This window comes from Pinus tabuliformis, chromosome 9 (assembly GCF_031772625.1).
Source record: "Pinus tabuliformis cultivar Carrire ecotype Pingquan chromosome 9, CPIR1, whole genome shotgun sequence".
Classification (NCBI taxonomy): Eukaryota; Viridiplantae; Streptophyta; class Pinopsida; order Pinales; family Pinaceae; genus Pinus; species Pinus tabuliformis.
The window spans coordinates 1,191,864,843-1,191,882,781 of record NC_142307.1 but is presented as its reverse complement, the minus strand read 5'-3'; positions in this window follow the sequence as shown (position 1 = coordinate 1,191,882,781).

Sequence of the window (17,939 nt, the reverse complement as noted above, 5' to 3'; positions counted from 1 at the left end):
TCAACCTACACTTTTTCATTCTCCAGATCTTCGCTGATAGCTTATGCACGTCCCGGGCTCTTTGTGCTCGCCACCTGCCAGAACAAAGCTTTCCCTCTCCATGCAATCCGATGGAATGACACATCTCACTCTTCCACCATCAAGCCTCGTTCCCTGGCAGCAGCTACAAGTCTTCATCCCTGCAAGCGGTGTGAAAGTTTAGCTCTCCTCCTCCCCTGCACGCTCTAACGCAGGGACTTTCCTTCTACTAGCCTTATCACCTAACTTGTTTCTCACTCTTCCCCGGCTCCACGGTTCTGGTCTGGTCTCGCTGGAGGTTTCGCTCATGCTCTTCTCCCGGCTTCCGCTCTATGAGAGGTGATCTTAATATTACATTAAGTCCGGAAGAACGATGGGGGAAGTGCAAAAAGACAGAACCGCTTTCTGACAGAATCAAGTATGAATTTCTTCACAGGAATCTTGTAGATGTGGTTCCAACCAATATGATGCCTACGTGGAGTAATGGAAGAATAGAAGAAGCCTATATAGCAAAAAGGATAGACCGGTTCATAGTCCATGTCAGCATCATTGATAAAATGGGAATGCCTTTCTCGGCCATTGAAAATGTGTTCATATCCGACCATAGGCCTATTTCCCTCTGTTGGAAGGAAAAGGGATTTAAGAGTGGTTACCCCTTCAAGTTCAACAGATCTTGCCTAGAGGACCCTGCTTTTGAGCTAGAAATATCAAAAGCCTGGGAGGAGCTGTCTGCCAACTGCCTGGCGACCTTTAGAGATAAGATGTCCTCTTTGAAAAAAGTGGTAAAGGCATGGAAATACAAAAAAAGACAATCAGACAGAATAGCTCTTCAAGAAATACAAAAGGAATTGAATGATATCTCCAAGTATTTGAAAGCCAACTCTCTCCCTTTTAGTTTAAAATGCCGTATATACGAACTTGAAAGGAAAAAGCAGAATATTCTAAAGGAAGAGGAAGCCTTATGGAGGCTAAAGAGTAGGGCTTTATGGCTCAAAGAAGGCGACAGGAACACCAAGTTTTTTCACAAGTATGCTAATGCTAGGAGAGAGAAGAACTCCATATGGAAAATCAGTGATGGACAGGGAGGATTTCTCTTCTCTCACCAAGAAATTTCAAAGGAGGCAGTGAGGCATTTTAAAGATCAATACAAAAGAAGGGAGAATTGCAACTTTCAGGATATCCTATGGGGTATTGATCAAGTCCCCCAAATGTTCAATGATGAAAAAAATGAAGAGCTATTCTGGCCCATCTCAGAAGAGGAACTTTTAGGAGTCATGAAGGCCTTTAAGAAGGATAAATGCCCTGGCCCGGACGGCTGGACAATAGAATTTTTCATCCACTTTTTTGACATCATCAAATCAGATCTCTTGAGGATGGTTGAGGCAGCAAGAATCTCTGGCAGTATCCACCACATTACTTCATCCACGTAGATTGCCCTCATCCCAAAGAAACTGGAAGCGAACACCTTCAAGGACTTCAGGCCTATCTCTTTATGCAATATTTCTTTCAAAATAATCACAAAAATTATAGCAGAAAGGATCAAAGCGACTTTGGCTGGATCAATAACAAGAGACCATCATGCTTTTTTGAAGGGTAGGAATATATTGGATGCAGTGGCCATCACTTAGGAGAGCCTGTTCTCCATGCTCTCTAACCGATCCGAAGCAGCCATATTAAAAATAGATTTGCAAAGAGCTTTCTACTGTTTAGATTGGGGCTTTATCAGGTGTCTATTAGCAAAAATCAGTCTGAATCCAAATGTCATTAATTGGATTATGGCATGCATTGAGAACGTGAATTATGCGGTTATTATTAATGGGATCCCTTCCCCTTTCTTCTCTGCTGAAAGGGGTCTTTGACAAGGATGCCCCTTATCGCCGCTGCTTTTCATCCTTGCAATGAACTCTTTGAGCCTCCACATCAAAAAGGCTATTTCAGAGAACACATGCAGGCCCGTGAAGATATGCCGAAACAACTTCGTTTCACACAACTTATTTGTTGATGATGTGCTTATTTTTGCAATGCTGTGCAGGATTACGTGGAGATGTCTTTTCAACATTCTATACAGGTTTCAAAGGGCCACTGGTTTACATATTAACAAGTCCAAATCAATTCTATACCACAACGATGCCAACATGGAATTGGTGGAATGGATTTCTGAGTTGTTTGGAGTCGGTACAAGGTCTATCAGGAATGGAGTAAAATATTTGGGTTTCCACCTAAAGGCAAAGGGTTATTCCAAAGACGACTGGAAGTGGCTCATTGATAGATATTATAAAAAGCTATCCGCTTGGGAATATAAATGTCTATCTTTGGTTGGAAGAATAGTCCTAACTCGAGCAGTCCTCTTGCAACTTGCTGTTTATTGGGCCCACATTTTCTTCCTCCCGGCGAGTATCATACAGAAAATGAACAAGATCACTACAAATTTCATATGGGGCGGAAATTCAGCTCAAGGAAAATATCATCTCGCCTCTTTGGAGAAGATTTCCAGACCAAAGACTTCTGGCGAGTGGGGCTTATTGGACTTGAGAACCTTTGGGAAGGCACTCCTGTGCAAATCCTTGTGGAGGGGGATCTACGAGGCAAGTCCTTGGAGCCATACCATTAAAATGAAATATATGAGAGGAAAAGGAATAGAATATTGGTTCCGTTTAGGAAGGATTGGGGTTAAGTGCGGCTCTGCCATATGGACCAGTCTTCGCAAAATTGAGAAGTATTTTATAAGCAACCTGAAATGGTGCTTTCAGTCCGGCAATAGAATTCTCATTGGAATTGATCCCATCATGAGTGGGCGCGAGACTATATCTATCCCCGACAGGCTCCTTTTTTTCCTCCATGGCAAAGGCTTCTTCACATGGGATAAGTTGATTTCAGGTTGGCAAGGTCCCCTCCCTATATGGAAATCGGCCGCTGAACTGGTTTTGCCGGAGTCACTGTCGAGCCAATGGGACTCGATCAGGAACGTTTTGAGGAGTTGCGGCTTTATCAGATCCATGCCTCAGGATTTCTTGATCTGGAATCTGCCAAATGCTAATACTCAGGTATGTGTAAAGAATATATATGCTGATATGATTGGCTCAAAGCCTATGCTCTCTTATCCCTCTTTCCCACCAGCGTTTTGGAAATCAGGTTGCGCTCCTAAATTCATATACTTCTCATGGCTGGTGTTTTATAATAAGAATTTGTCCTGGGAGAATTTGAGGAAAAGACAGTGGCATGGGCCGAGCAGATGCCAAATGTGTGAATTAGAAGAGGAGTCAAATTTTCACATGTTCTTCCAGTGCTCCTCTACTCAGCAAATATGGCGGGATCTGGCTTTTCTATATGGTTTCCCTCTTCTGCAACACGTTTCTACCCATGCTGCTTTTGATTGGTGGAGTCGGCAAAGAGATTCATGGAGATCGATCATCATTATTGCTTTATGGTGTGCCTGGAGGTGGAGGAATAATAAAATCTTCAATGAAGCAAAGGAGCCCCTCTCGGATATATTGCATCACATTGTTCTCATATACGACTCCGTCCCCAAAAAGCTTCCAAATCTGAAAAATGCCAACAAGAGTGGGCTGACAGATCCCCTCCTTAGGTCCCCGAGGGCCTTCTTTGACGGTGCTGCCCATCAAAATTCATGCGGCTGTGGAGTGGTCATCATTATGGATGAGAACCTACACTACAACCTGTCCTGGAACGCAGGTATGGGTACAAACAGCTTGGCGGAGGCAAAGGCACTCGCTGGACTTCTCGCTTTTTGTATTTTCTTTGACATCCATCCCATTTCAATCTTTGGGGACTCAAAAACCATGGTCGATCATGTCAATGGCAATTGCCTCATCAAATGCCCTCACCTCACATACTGGTTGGATAGAATTATGTTCTTTTGGGGTCAAATGGGAGGGAGCTCCATTCAGCACGTCTACCGAGCCAGGAACCAGGAAGCGGATTGCTTGTCAAAGGAGGGCCTTCAACTCGGAACAGGATCATGGTCTTTGCAGGTTTTTGCTGGCAGGGAGTCCTTTTCCATACAGGACTTCTGCATTCTGGGTTTTTAATTCTCCTTTCATTTGTCTTTATGATCTATCTCTGGTTTCTCCATTTTGATTTTTGACTTTCCTGTATCTGTCGGAATATGTATGGCTTCACCTATCTCTGATTCTTCGCATAGCTGGCGCTGATGTCCCTTGCATGTGTGCATCCCTGAGTTTATTTGGCAATCTGCACAGAAGAATCTCTCCTCTGGTTTTTTGTCCGATGCTTCTCTTATATGCATTATATGTACAATCTGGAACTGTTATTACAGACTTAATATAACACTATATAGCTTTTTCTTTCTGAAAAAAACTTCGTTATTATAAAATTGTAATTTTCCAATAATTTGAAGTAATGTGGCATTTTATGATTTGAATTTCTGAAAATTTGTAAATTCAAAAGATAATAATAAGCGATTCGAATGCCCGCATCAAACGCTCCATTCCTATCTAATACCAAGATCTCGATTTGAATGCACGGGGGCCGCATCAAACGCCCAATACTTATCTTCCATTAAGCCCAAGATCTTTACTATTACAGCTTGGAATTATTCCCCTTGCTCATTTGGCAATTTTCACGTTTATAAATGGGATGTACGCTTCTAAACCTGTGCACGAGGATAACTCCTATGCTATGGGTATAAAACGGATGACCGTAACCCACTGCGAAAAGAGGGAGGTTCTGGTTTCTGTTGGCGGTGCTGAGTCATAGCCCTGTTTTTATTAACATTTTCTGCCCGGTGATGCTGTGACATGCGTATCTTTGCATCTTGATTCATCGTGTCTTCGTTCTTGCATGTTGTTGAGCCCATTCATATAACAGATGGTGTTTGATTTGTTCGCGTACTGATTGTTGCCATCGCAACCTGAACTGTTCAGCGGGTATTGAAAGTTGATTTGTGGTTTGTTATTGGGTTGTCTGGTGGTTAAATCTCTGGGCAATTTTGCTGAACGCAGTTGATCTAAACATGGCGGACTTTAAAGCAAAAGCAGCTGATTTAAAGAAGTTCTTCAGCAAAGGATTCAAGTCAGTGAAGCATGCCTTCAAGTCCGGTTGGGAGAAGGTGAAACATATCGGGAAGAAGAAAGAAGCGACTCAAGGAAGCTAAGAGGCAGTGATTAAAATCATAGGAGTTTATGGGATTTCAGATCGTTTTCAATCATAACTGCTTGTTCATTGTCCATAGCTATTGTGAGCCTTTGAAGGAATTGGCAGCTTGAATCCAGAGATTTAGTTCCAGGACTGAATCATTCTGATTTGTAATCTAAGTGCCTTTAAGGATTTGTTTATGGTATTTTTTCTGATCTTTTATCTACCTGGCTTTCAGTATTTTGATGTAATCATGGTCAATAAGAGTATAAGGGCTGTATTTGGAGAAGACTGCTATATTGATCCTTCAGTATACTGTAATTTCATGAAATAAGTTGTGTGATATTTAGAGAAGCTGCCTTTTAAGAACCATATATAAATATATGTTCTAGGGTTCAATTCTCTCATGTGTTTGTCTTATGTCTTTTTTCATATAATCTGGTGATATAATCTGGTGCAGTGTACTTGTTACAATGTTTGCGTGGCAAGCTAACTAATCAAACTCTTCTAAAAATATAAGAGATGTGTACAGGCTACATACTTGTAAAGATCTTGGCTCCAAAGAACGCAGACACGGTCTGCTTCTGTTGAATCCGGATCTCTTAAGCTACCCAATTTTTATAATTCCAGAATTGAAACCTTTGATATCATTTTCCTCGATTTGTGAATATCTTTTGGTGTTTGAAGTGGCAATATATCTCTCAGTGGCATGCCAAGTGACTAGATCCTCTAGTGCTACTTTTAGAGGATTGATTTCGAGTAATAAAGCCAATTATGTGCAACAACATCCCTGGAAACTTTACCTGGCTATCAGTTGGAAAACAACTAGAAATAGGAAATACCTGATCGTTGCACTGGCATTCAAAAACAAATAACTTTTTTGTCTCGTTTTATAAATGCTAGTCTCATGTGGTCGCATATCTTGGTGTATCATTAGGAAGACACGACATTAAGGAAAACTGCAGATAAAAGCTATCAAACTGTAGTGTTTGGAATTAAAGCTTTCCGTTGGATGATTTAACAAGCCCTAATTTTAACTGCGATGTCACAAAGAAGGGAGAATATTTAATATTCAAATAAACGAAGAGGAAACTTGCATAATATGTAGATCTGGATACACCTGATAATGCAGATGCACACTCTGCTTTAGATAAAAATCTGAAAAGAGACTGTTAGTAGTCTAAAACCTGCCTCCACTTCGGACTGAAAGGGATGGACTCTGATAACAGAATTGAAATTGCTTGTAGTGGACTGTATCTTTCAGAGACTCCTAACAGCTAAACCCTGGAAGCATGGTTATTCTAGGCAGAAAAAGTTAGATGGGGAGAGACAGGGATCCTCTGTTACTGCAACACTTGCAAGAACCAAGGGATCTCAGTTGCCAAATTATTCAGTATAGAGAGGCTCAAAACACAGTAACTACTACCAACGACCACAGCTGAAAAATAACCCTGTTCTTTTTACTAACTCTAAAAAGCTAATGCAATGTGATCTATCTAGACTTCCTTGCCTCCCCACCTCCCAGCATCTACAGAATTCTTATATGGCAACCATAAAATGTTTGATGATGTTTTTATAAAAATACTCGTTTATAAGGATTCTTTATAGTTTTTAGAAAATTTGGGTTTACTATCAGAGTAAAATAATTTTATTTAATAGAATTTGGGTGAATCATTTTAGAAAATAATAAAAATTGGAAAATCTTTTATTAAAGATGAGATTGCTGTTGAATTCTTTGGGCAGATCTACCATTCATTTATTTGCTTAAGTATTCTGCATGCACCTGTTTTCATTGGTTTCAATTTATGATAAGTCTCCCTTTAGGGAACCTCTCTTTATGCAGGTAAACCATGACTTATTCACCCTCCTAGCAGGCCTTTGCTGTTTGATGTTGTAATATTCCCTCTAATTAAATTTTGCTAAGATAGTCCCACAATTTTGCAACTTTGGGTGTTGGACAAATTTTGTGCACAAAACTTAGGAAAATGGGTGAAGAGTCATCAATTTGATTTTTGTGAGCTTCATAAACATTAGGGAGATGGAAAAATTAAATGAGTAGTGGCTTGTGGGGGCCACCTCAAGAAGGCAATTTGAACTTCCTTGAGGAGAAAATCGAATTGGAGGGAAGAGGAAGGAAGGAGGTCGAATAGGAGGCCCACAAGGAGAGAGAGGGCAGCCAAGATAAATAGAGGATATGAACTCCATTTTGGGGTCTTTTTCCAATTTGAAAACTCAACCATTGTTCACTTGAGCTGGTTAGCCAAGTCAAACAGTCAAAGAGTGCTGTTGAGCACAAGGGAATTTTCACTTGGGAATTTCCAACTCTTCTTAGGTGAACCTTGAGTGTCACCCTAGGAGAGATATCACTTTAATCTACAACTGTTCCGGGCATGCAGACTGGGCGCAAAAAAGAGAGGACATATTCATTGGAGGAGCAGCTAGCTTGCATGCTTATTGCCGGGAGTTTGGAGGTGTTTATCCGAGAGATTTTGCTGGAGTTTACAGGTGGTTTGCAGGGCTGTTACCGGGGCTACATTCCAGGCTGAAATTTTGTGTCAGGGGCTGCACAGAGGGACATTAGCTGGGCCTGCACAGGCATCATGGAAGCTAAATCATGTGGTGTGGTGGCAGGGGAATTTGGTTCTGAAGTTGCAGGAATTTAAGAGGGAATTTGGGGAGGACTTTGGGGCCATTTCACACAGTTAATTCTCAAGGGTGTAAGTAGCAGGCTGGAAGAGGAACTCACTCTGTTGGAGGGGTCTTGGGGTTGGTTGGAAGGAGCCCAAACCCTTTGGGTTTATTGAGTGGAGGCTACAACTGAATTTGCAGAATTTTCTGAGCACTTTGGAGGGCCAAAATTCCTGTTCCATTCCAGTCAGAACAAACAAAAATTATTGAGTTAGCGCAAAAGTTGGAGAGGAGTGTTTCCCAACACTTGGGCATCATTGTTATCACCTGGGTTTTTGCCTTGCTTGCTGTAGATACCCCACGTTCCTCTATTTTCATCTATTTGTACTCCATACTGCTCAGATAATAAAATGGCTCAGCGCTTTGGTTCATATTTTTGGTGTTAAATTCTTGTGTTTGCATGTTTTGAAATTTCAACTTGTAGTTAGTTCATAGTCCCTGTTGTTTAGCACTCTATGAATCCCTTTAGGCTGAGGAAAGGGCCTCAAAGGTAACCACAAGCCGCTTTTGGTTAGAAACTGGTCTTTTCTAGCCAGAGGGGGCTCCCTCACTCGAAAAACCTAAAGATTAGAGACTTTGAAGCGCATATTTTGACAGAGACCAGATCTGAAGAGGATTTTAAGAGTTTATTGGAACTTGGTGAAAGGTTCTGGAATATGGATGCATGTGATCATAAAATTACTAGCTCGTCATACCTATGCATATACCAACCAATTACATGCACAGAGGCCTGTCTAGCACATACTTCGAATAGGAAAACAATTGTAGTACAGTGGGAAATGAACATATAAAACACTCATCCACACATGACAGAACAAATGAGATTTCTGTTACTGCATTTCAATGGGTGAGTATTAAGAGGGAAAACAGAAGATTTAAAGGCATAACACATTTCATTTGCATCTGAAACATTAAGACACAGCTAAACTAGAGCATGCATGATGAATTCTAATATAGCTGTTCCATTATACCCTTAAAGAAGACTGAGGAAGAAATTAAATAAGGTAACAAATACACAAGAGAGAAACAAATTCGAAGTATAATACCACAAGTATCTCTGCAACGATCACTGGGATAACTCAACATTAGGTATTGTTATTAATAAAGATCACAGTGCCCAAATATCTCTGATAACAGTTCACAATAACATCCAACCTTCTCTAGCTTGTATCATTTGGCATTAAATAGCCTTACATCTTCAAAAAATCTCATGACCAGATACAATGAATGTGTTATCCATGAGACAGGTCGAAATGATCACAAAAGTAGCAAGTTCTTAAACATATCTTCAGTTTTTTCTTTTAGTAGAAAAACAAAAACTAACTCAGATCTTATCATGCTATCCTATCTTAAACACCATCCTAATCCATGAGAATCTTATCCTAGTCATCATACCATGCCTTTAGAAATAAAAAATAAGAAACAACAGTCAACTACCAAATCTGTGTTGCGCAACAGCTGTGTAGCATGATTTCAAATTGTGCTTATATCTCCTTTTCCCCGCCCCAAAATTCAAAACATGGCCCAGTTATATAATCAACGCTCTCAAACTACCCAAGGCAACCTTTAGGATGACAAAAAGTGACACATACAACCTTTGCAAAAACTGAAAGGATTCTGCTGCGCAACTCTCACAATCTTCAGCAATCATCAAAAATTTGATCATTCAACAAAAAACATTACCTCTTCTTTCTCTTACTAGATGAAGGTTTGTTGGAAGATGGCTTGACCTCAGTACCTTTGGATGGAGTATTATCTTCTTTGATCACTGATGGTTGAGGTGGTTTTGGTGTTGCTGCTTGTAGCTTGGACCTTAGTTTAGGTGTGTTTCCAGGTGCAGGCAATCCAGCTGCCTCTCTGTACCTCTTTACTAACTTCCAAGCCTTTGATAACTTCTCTTTCATGATCCTCACCCTTCTCTTCAAAACCAGGTTCCTTATGTAGTACTGTTTCACTTTCTTCCTTACAGGGAGAGCCCACTTGAGGAAATGTTTTTCTCTGTCAATTGCTTTACAAGCTTGTAGTACTTCCCTATCAACGTCCAAAATCAATTGACTGACAACTTTCTTGAAATCTTCATTGGCTTGTGATATTTGCATCACCTGCATTAGGCATTTTTCAAGCTGTTGATTTGGGGTAGCATCGGATGTGCTCTAGCCACGAAATTTGGTGGAGAGGTTGGGGCACATGAAATCTCCAATACTCAGAAAGGGTTTGGGCAGATTCTAAATAGTTCAAGAGATATTAAAATAATTAATATTTTTAATGGAGTCTCTAAGTCTAAACTTAGGGAAAATAAAATTTTAATGTGTACTAATATGAAATTGTGTTAGAATGGTCCAAAAGACAGGGATCAAGCCAGATCTAATCTTAGCTGTTGATTAGGGACTTAATCTCGGCCGTTGAGATGTCAACAGGAAAAGTATAAGAGGAGGCTTGAGGGTCATTTGGAGAAGACACCAGAGTGATCAGTCATCCTATCCTCTAGAGCGAGGTTTACTAAGAGAGATAGAATTAGTGATTGGGAGTTGCAATTGAGGGGCATTTAGTATAGAGAGACAGAGAGGCAGAGATAGTGCCGGGAGAGTAGCGCAGTAGCCGGGGAGAGTGACGTAGAGCCAACCAGAGCTCACACAGGGCCACGTAGAGGCAGCCGGGAGCTGCGCAGAGCCTCAGATAGGCCAGCATTGTTGATGCAAAGGGCTAGAGGGCTTACACAGGGCCTCCTAAGGTTGACGCAGACCCATCCGGGGTGACGCAGGGCCAGCGCTGCACAGAGAGGGGCTAACGCAGTCCAGAAAAGGCTGGTGCCGGGGTTTCTGGGGCAGATTGGTGCTGAGGAGTTGTCGGAAGGATTATTCGGGGTTTCAGCCAGGAGATTTGTCTCAAACTGAGAGGTATTACTGCCAAGGAAATTCTCTGTTGGGTAGGCCAATTTCGGCACCCAAATTGTACTCTGATATTGCTTAATAAGAAAACCCTGAGATAGCTGCGCCGATTTTCCCACATTGGGTTTTTCCGGGGACATTGGTCCAAAAACAATGGTGTCATATGGTGTGATTGTTTCTGTTTCCTTTAGTTGTTGATCTGTAATATGTTGAGCATGCACTAGTGTTTATTTTTTAGTATTTACATTGTAAATAATTTGTTAAGTAAAATAACAAGTAGGTAGGAATAAATAAGATAAAGTGCATGGAGGGTTTCTAACTAAGTAAACTTAGAAACTTCAATTCAAGCTCCTCTAGATACCTGTGATAGTCCCTCCAATGATCAAAATCTGGTCTATCTGGGGATTGGGCTATTTGTTTCATTTGTTGCACCCACCCTTGCTTGAGTTTTGATGCTTTGGTTGTAGGTCTTCTAGGCTTTACTTTGGGCTCTTCCTCCTACTCTATATCTATAACTTGTTTACCCTTATCCTGTGCAGTAGGCTTGAGGGGTGCCTTTGACTCTTCTTTTGCCTGAGCTGCTTGTGAAGCAGTATGTCGAAGCTCTTTATTTTGCCTCTTCAAAAAGGCCATCTTCAACTATGCCTTTGCAAGAGCATCTTTTAGCCTGACAACTTCATCATCCACTTCTTTCATCTGGACATTTGGTTCTTTCTCTACATCTTGCTCTTGTTTGTCTCCTGAAATGTCATCTATTGGTTGAGGAGTTGGCATTTCAACTAAATCCTCAACTGATTTCTCAATACCCCGTTTGGCTTTTGACCTAGTTCTAGGTCTCAACACAAACTGAGCATCTTCCTCTTCTTGTTTATCTTCTGGAGCAACATCATTTGGTTGAGGAGTTGGCTCCTCAACAACCTACTTGTCCTTTGACCTAGTTCTAGGTCTCAATAAGAACTGTGCATCTTTAACTGTCTCCTTTGCTTTCAATTCGGTCAACTGAATCTTTGCTGTTAGAACTTCTACCACATGAACCTCTGATGCTTGAACCTTCTTCTTTTCTTTTGTGCTTGACTTCTTGCTTGGTTTTTTGCTTTGTCTCTTGCTCTGACTTGCTTCCTTCACTACTGTCTCGACTATTGGTTCATCTTTAGGCTCTTCTTTATCTTCAGAAATCTCCATGGGTGAAAAATCTGTTTGAGGCAATAAACCAAGACTTGATAGAAAACTTTGCCATGAAATATTCTTTTTGTCAAGTTCATGCATGACCAAAATCTTGATCAAAGAGAAATGAAATAAACTAGACCTGTGATTGTCTTTCTTAGCCTGCACCTTTTCTGCCATCCTCCCTAAACTTTTGGACAAATAATATGATAGGTTCATGGGCTTCTTTTCAGTGAAATGCATCAAAAGTCTGAGATGGTACTGATAGATTTTATTGAACCTGCCCTCATAGGTGAAATATCTTTGAATAGCTTTAAGCAATTGACCATGGTGATCCTGGAGATATGTACTGGGAAAAGTGGTATCAAATTTATTCTTATACTGTGGTTTGAAAAACTCTTTGAAGAATGCAACATCCAGGTCATCTCCTTTAAACCATTTCTCTCCATTTGTAGGTATGGCTGTGGCATCAACAATTAGTTTCTCAGAGACAATCAGTTCCAGGCTCCCTAATTTCACCTTTCCCTCCTTGAGATTTAAAGAAAATAGGCTAGCCAACTGTGTATGGTGACCTACAGCTTGTACCCTTTCACAAAAAGGAATACATCCTGAATTCTCAAAGGCAACCCTAATTGCTGGACTGGAATTGACTAGTGCTAGGGTTTTTGGCTCGACATGTACGATTTCACCTCCCTTTCTCATAGTGGGAGCCATTTTACTCTTATACACACAGGGAAATAGACATGTGGTAGATGTCAAGGATGACAACAACAACTTCACTCCTGATATTTGGACAACAATGCCAAATACTGCGTATTGGAACAACAACCCTAGGCTCTGCGTATGATAGCAACAACCATAGACTATAAAGATGACATGCTGCGCAATGTGAAATAGAGGGTACTGATATTTAGTGAGACTGTTGGAAAATTTACCAAACCTACGGACCCTTTACTAAGTCGGCTCCACACACGACAACTCTCCAAACTTTAATTACACAACCAAAGCCAAAATTCAAATCTTTTTAATCGTCGTCTGGTTGGCATAGAGCATGCACAACACTTGTGGAAAGTAAGAACAATCACGACTCTAATGACCTGGACTTAGGCTTATTAACATGAATTCAAAACAAATGTTAAAGGCCTCCTACCTCAAGACCCGCAGAAGGTGAAGAATCGAATTGGTTTGTGACTGTGTAGCACCAGGGAGTCGTTGCGTAGTGACTGAGCAGTGCTGTATGCAGCGAACTAGTGAGAAATGTTGTGTGTGCAGTGATGATTTCCAGTGGTCGTAGCTTTGTTCTAGGTGTCGCTGTGATTTGCTGGAAACTGAAATTGGTCTCAGCTAAGGTTCGATCTGAGGCCTCCAAGTTTTATGGTCTGTGCAACACGGCCGAGTGTGAGAACATTGTATGGAAATTAAGGTGGTCACTTCATTCAATTGGAATGACATTGATTTGTCTCGTAGTGTATGGTGTCACCAACGCTCCACTCACAGTGCCATTATGTATCGAGCATAGGGATTAACCAATGATGCATGGGATCATTCGAACGTTAAGGGAGGTAACGTTCATTAGTTAATGTGGAGGGGATTATATGGTAATGGGAGTATGGGTTTTGGAAAATAGATTTAGGAGTAGAGGGGGGATAAATGAAAATGAAATAGATGAGGGATATGTAGCGGAAAAGGGATTGAGGAATGGATAATGGAAGGTTTAGGTTATGAAACTAGGGAAACAAGGGTAGATTAGAGGGGGGAAAAAAGAAATATTATATTCTCAAAAGACCATTTTCCTTGAGCAACAGAAATTCACTGCAATGATCTCAAGAGAAACTTTTTGACAGAAACATAACTGACACATACCCAATGACTTGATTGTTTAGAAATATGTAACCATGATTCCCAATGACTCAATATTGCTTCATGCTTTGACTGGACCACTTGATGACTAAACTCATGGCGATGTCGGACGATGATTTTCGAACTTATGACAACAACAATGACTATAAGTTCGACTTATTCAAACTGAAAATTAAAAAATTCGAAAGACATTCGACAATGAAAACAACTGACCCTAACATTGTCTCCAATGGGGATGGCAGCCTCCCAACGAGGTGCCAAGAACAAAAACGCAGACCATGTACCTAATGATACCATTGGGCAATGTAGTCAACATAAAAACCGAAAAAATGTAACTGACTGGTTGACTTATTTCACTTATTCTCAAAAACATTGTAAGACTGAAAAAATTCGAAGGACAAATAAATTTTGACAGCACATCGCCGAAGTCTTAGGGCCTTCTCCTTGGGCTTCAAACTTCAACGAGAGTTGTCCGCACTTGCTCTAAATATACATATTAGGTGATCTCCTCTCTCCAATGTAACCAGTCAAGAAAATGACTACTTGACTGAATGTTGCTCATAGTTCCCTTGAGCAGGAAGAAGAAAAAAGGGAGTGGCAACTCACAATTTAACTGATGTTGAGAACTAGAATCCATAAATAGCACAACTTTCCATAGATCTTGCAACAAACTGGCCATGGGAAGACAAACCTCTTCTTTCGATGATTCCAAGAGGTCAGCGAAAGGATCTTCAAAAACATAACTGGTTACCTTCACTTGAGCACTTTGTTCATCAATTTTGCTCTCTTCAACTGAGGCAACCCCCTGATCCACAATGCTGTTGTCTTCATCCAGGATAACTCGCTCTTCTTTAGCAGAGTCTTCATTTTCTGAGCCTTCTTCTTCATCAGACTTTACCTTTTCAGAACTTGGAGGTAGATCTTCTTAAACAAAATCTTCCTGTGCAAGAGGCTTTAGAACAACCCCTTCATTTTCATTGCTCTCCTCTTCTTGATCTGACTCGGTCTGCTGAATTTATTCATTAACCTCTGGCTGATCAGTTTCATCTGCAATTGCAAAAAATGTTACCTGTTGGTACTCTACCTGAATATCTAGGCAACAAACTTCTTTTGTTTCTTCTTGAGGAAAAGACAACTCAAGCAAGGCTTCTTCAATTTCATCAGTCATTACATCCTGATCATAGATGTCAATTCTCATGAGCTGAAACAGATCATCTAATTTTCCACAAAATCTTTCTATCAGCACTATAGAAGGATAAGTTTGTTTAAAATTTGTACAAAATGCTGAATAGAAATCCGTCAGAGAACAAATACTTGCAGCTGCCAAACCTTCATACTATGATCTAGCTTTATCCTCTAGGGTTGCCATAAACATTTTCATCAATGAATCCTCATGAAAATTGACTTCAAGTCTACGTACATGTATGTGGAATGTAGAACAACATCTTCTCCCTTTCCATCTCTGAATATTGGGAGATAGGTTGACCAATTAACATGAGACATAGGATTTGGAAAACCAGGAATACAAGATCTATCCATAGGAGCATACATAGCATTCGTTCTTGTAGAGCCCATTTCGAAAACAATCACCAGTAATTCTGAAACTACTGACCTTTAACGAATGAAGTCATTGTGAACGTTTGATCTTTTGGATTCTTTGAATTTCGGAGTCACCAGGTGAATGGTTCAGCCTTTCTGTGTTTGTTTGATGTTCACCGTCAACAACCAGATCTGCAACTTTGATAATCTTTTCTGGGGAAAATGAAACCTTCGGTCCCTGGCAACGACGCCACTATGTTAGCACTCTATGAATGCCTTTAGGCCGAGGAAAGGGCCACAGAGGTAACCAAAAACTACTTTTGGCTAGAAACTGGTCTTTTCTAGCCGGAGGGGGCTCCCTCACTTGAAAAACATAAAGATTAGAGACTTTGAAGCACATATTTTGACAGAGACCGGATCTGAAGAGGATTTTAAAAGTTTATTGGAACTTGGTGAAAGGTTCTGGAATATGGATGCATGTGATCATAAAATTACTAGCTCGTCATACCTATGCATATACCAACCATCTACATGCACAGAGGCCTGTCTAGCACATACTTCGAATAGGAAAACAATTGTAGTACAGTGGGAAATTAACATATAAAACACTCATCCACACATGACAGAACAAATGAGATTTCTGTTACTGCATTTCAATGGGTGAGTATTAAGAGGGAAAGCAAAAGATTTAAAGGCATAACACATTTCATTTGCATCTGAAACATTAAGACACAACTAAACTAAAGCATGCATGATGAGTTCTAATATAGTTGTTCCATTATACCCTTAAAGAAGATCGAGGAAGAAGTGAAATAAGGTATCAAATACAGAAGAGAGAAACAAATTTGAAGTATAATACCGCAAGTATCTCTGCAATGATCACTGGAATAACTCAGCATTAGGTATTATTATTAATAAAGATCATAGTGCCCAAATATCTCTAAAATAGTTCACAATAATATCCAACCTTCTCTAGCTTGTATCATTTGGCATTAAATAGCCTCACATCTTCAAAAAATCTCATGCACAAGTACAACAAATGTGTTATCCATGAGACAGGTCGAAATGATCACAAAAGTAGCAAGTTTCTAAATTCAAGCTTCTGTGATCCATATTACATTAAGAAGAGTCTTTGCGGTAGAAATCACATAGGAGAAAATTTTGCTGACGCGTTTCGGACCAGCTAGTGTGGTTCATCATCAGGACCAGATGAAGATGTAGATCATGGCACAGGCTTAAATAGAGGGCGATGTAGAGACCAAAAGACCATATAACAACTACTTCATGAAAATTAATATTTTAATAATGATTATTAAGATCAAATAATATTCCTATAATGGTTAGTTTAAGAATAATAATATCATAATTTATAATAACAATTAAGATAAAAAGAAAAAAAGAAAAAAAAAAATAATAATATTAATTAAGAAAGATCGAAAAACGTAAACATTAATAAGAAACAAACAATCCAAGTCAACCAAATACATGGAACATAGTAAAAAAGAATAAAAATAAAAATAAATAAATACATAAAATAAAAATAAATAAATAAATAAATAAACAAATAAACAAATAAACAAATAAACAAATAGGAGTCAAGACCTGATTAATGAGTCAAGATCCTATAACAAAAATAATAATTAAAGTAGACTAAAATTAAAACAAAGCAATCAAAAGGGAGGGTAAAATTATTATTATTATTATTATTTTATAACTGTTAGTTTATGAAAAATAATATTTTAATAATGATTATTAAGATCAAATAATATTCCTATAACGACTGGTTTAAGATATATATATATATATATTAATTAAGAAATATCGAAAAACGTAAACATTAATAAGAAACAAACAATCCAGGTCAACCAAAGATAGGGAACAGAGTCTATATATATATATATATATATATATATATATAAAGAGGAATCAAGACTTGATTAATGAGTCAAGATCCTCTAACAACAATAATAATTAAATGAGACTAAATTAAAACAAAGCAATCAAAAGGGAAGGCAATTTTCTTTTTCTTAAAGGTGAGAAAACATATCAAAAGACTATTAGCATTAAATGAAAATACCTATATAGAAACAAAAAATTCATAAATAGAAACATCAAACCCTAAAAAACAAAATAATCCGCAAACAGAAACAAACTAGGAGGATAGGACAGGGACCCAACTTCTGCTAATATTCCAACCATCGTCTCTATTTAAATTATTGGGCCTTTTTTCGATTTCCAAGGCCTCCCTGAATTTACGATGATGGAAATGACTAACCTTGGCAATGACATGGGCTTCCTCAATGCAAATGTGATGCCTAGATTTTTTTGCATGTTCTGCCAAAGTAGAGGAGCGGGTCTTGCCATGCTTGATGTCAGCTGCATGCTCGCGAATCCTTTGATTAATCAAGCGACCAGTCTCACCAATGTAGGGAGTCCCACAAGAGCAAGGGATAACATAAACACCTTTCATATTTTTGGGGTCCACAGGGTCTTTAACAGATCTTAGGGAGCTTCAGATGGTATTTAGAGGCCTAAAGGTTGAAGGAACCTTATGCTTCTTTAGGATCCTCGCAATCTTGTCCGTAGTTCCTTGGATAAAAGGGAGATGAACCCCAGAAAAATGATCCTTGGTTTCTTTCTTAGCCTTAGGACCTTTTTCAGCTTTGA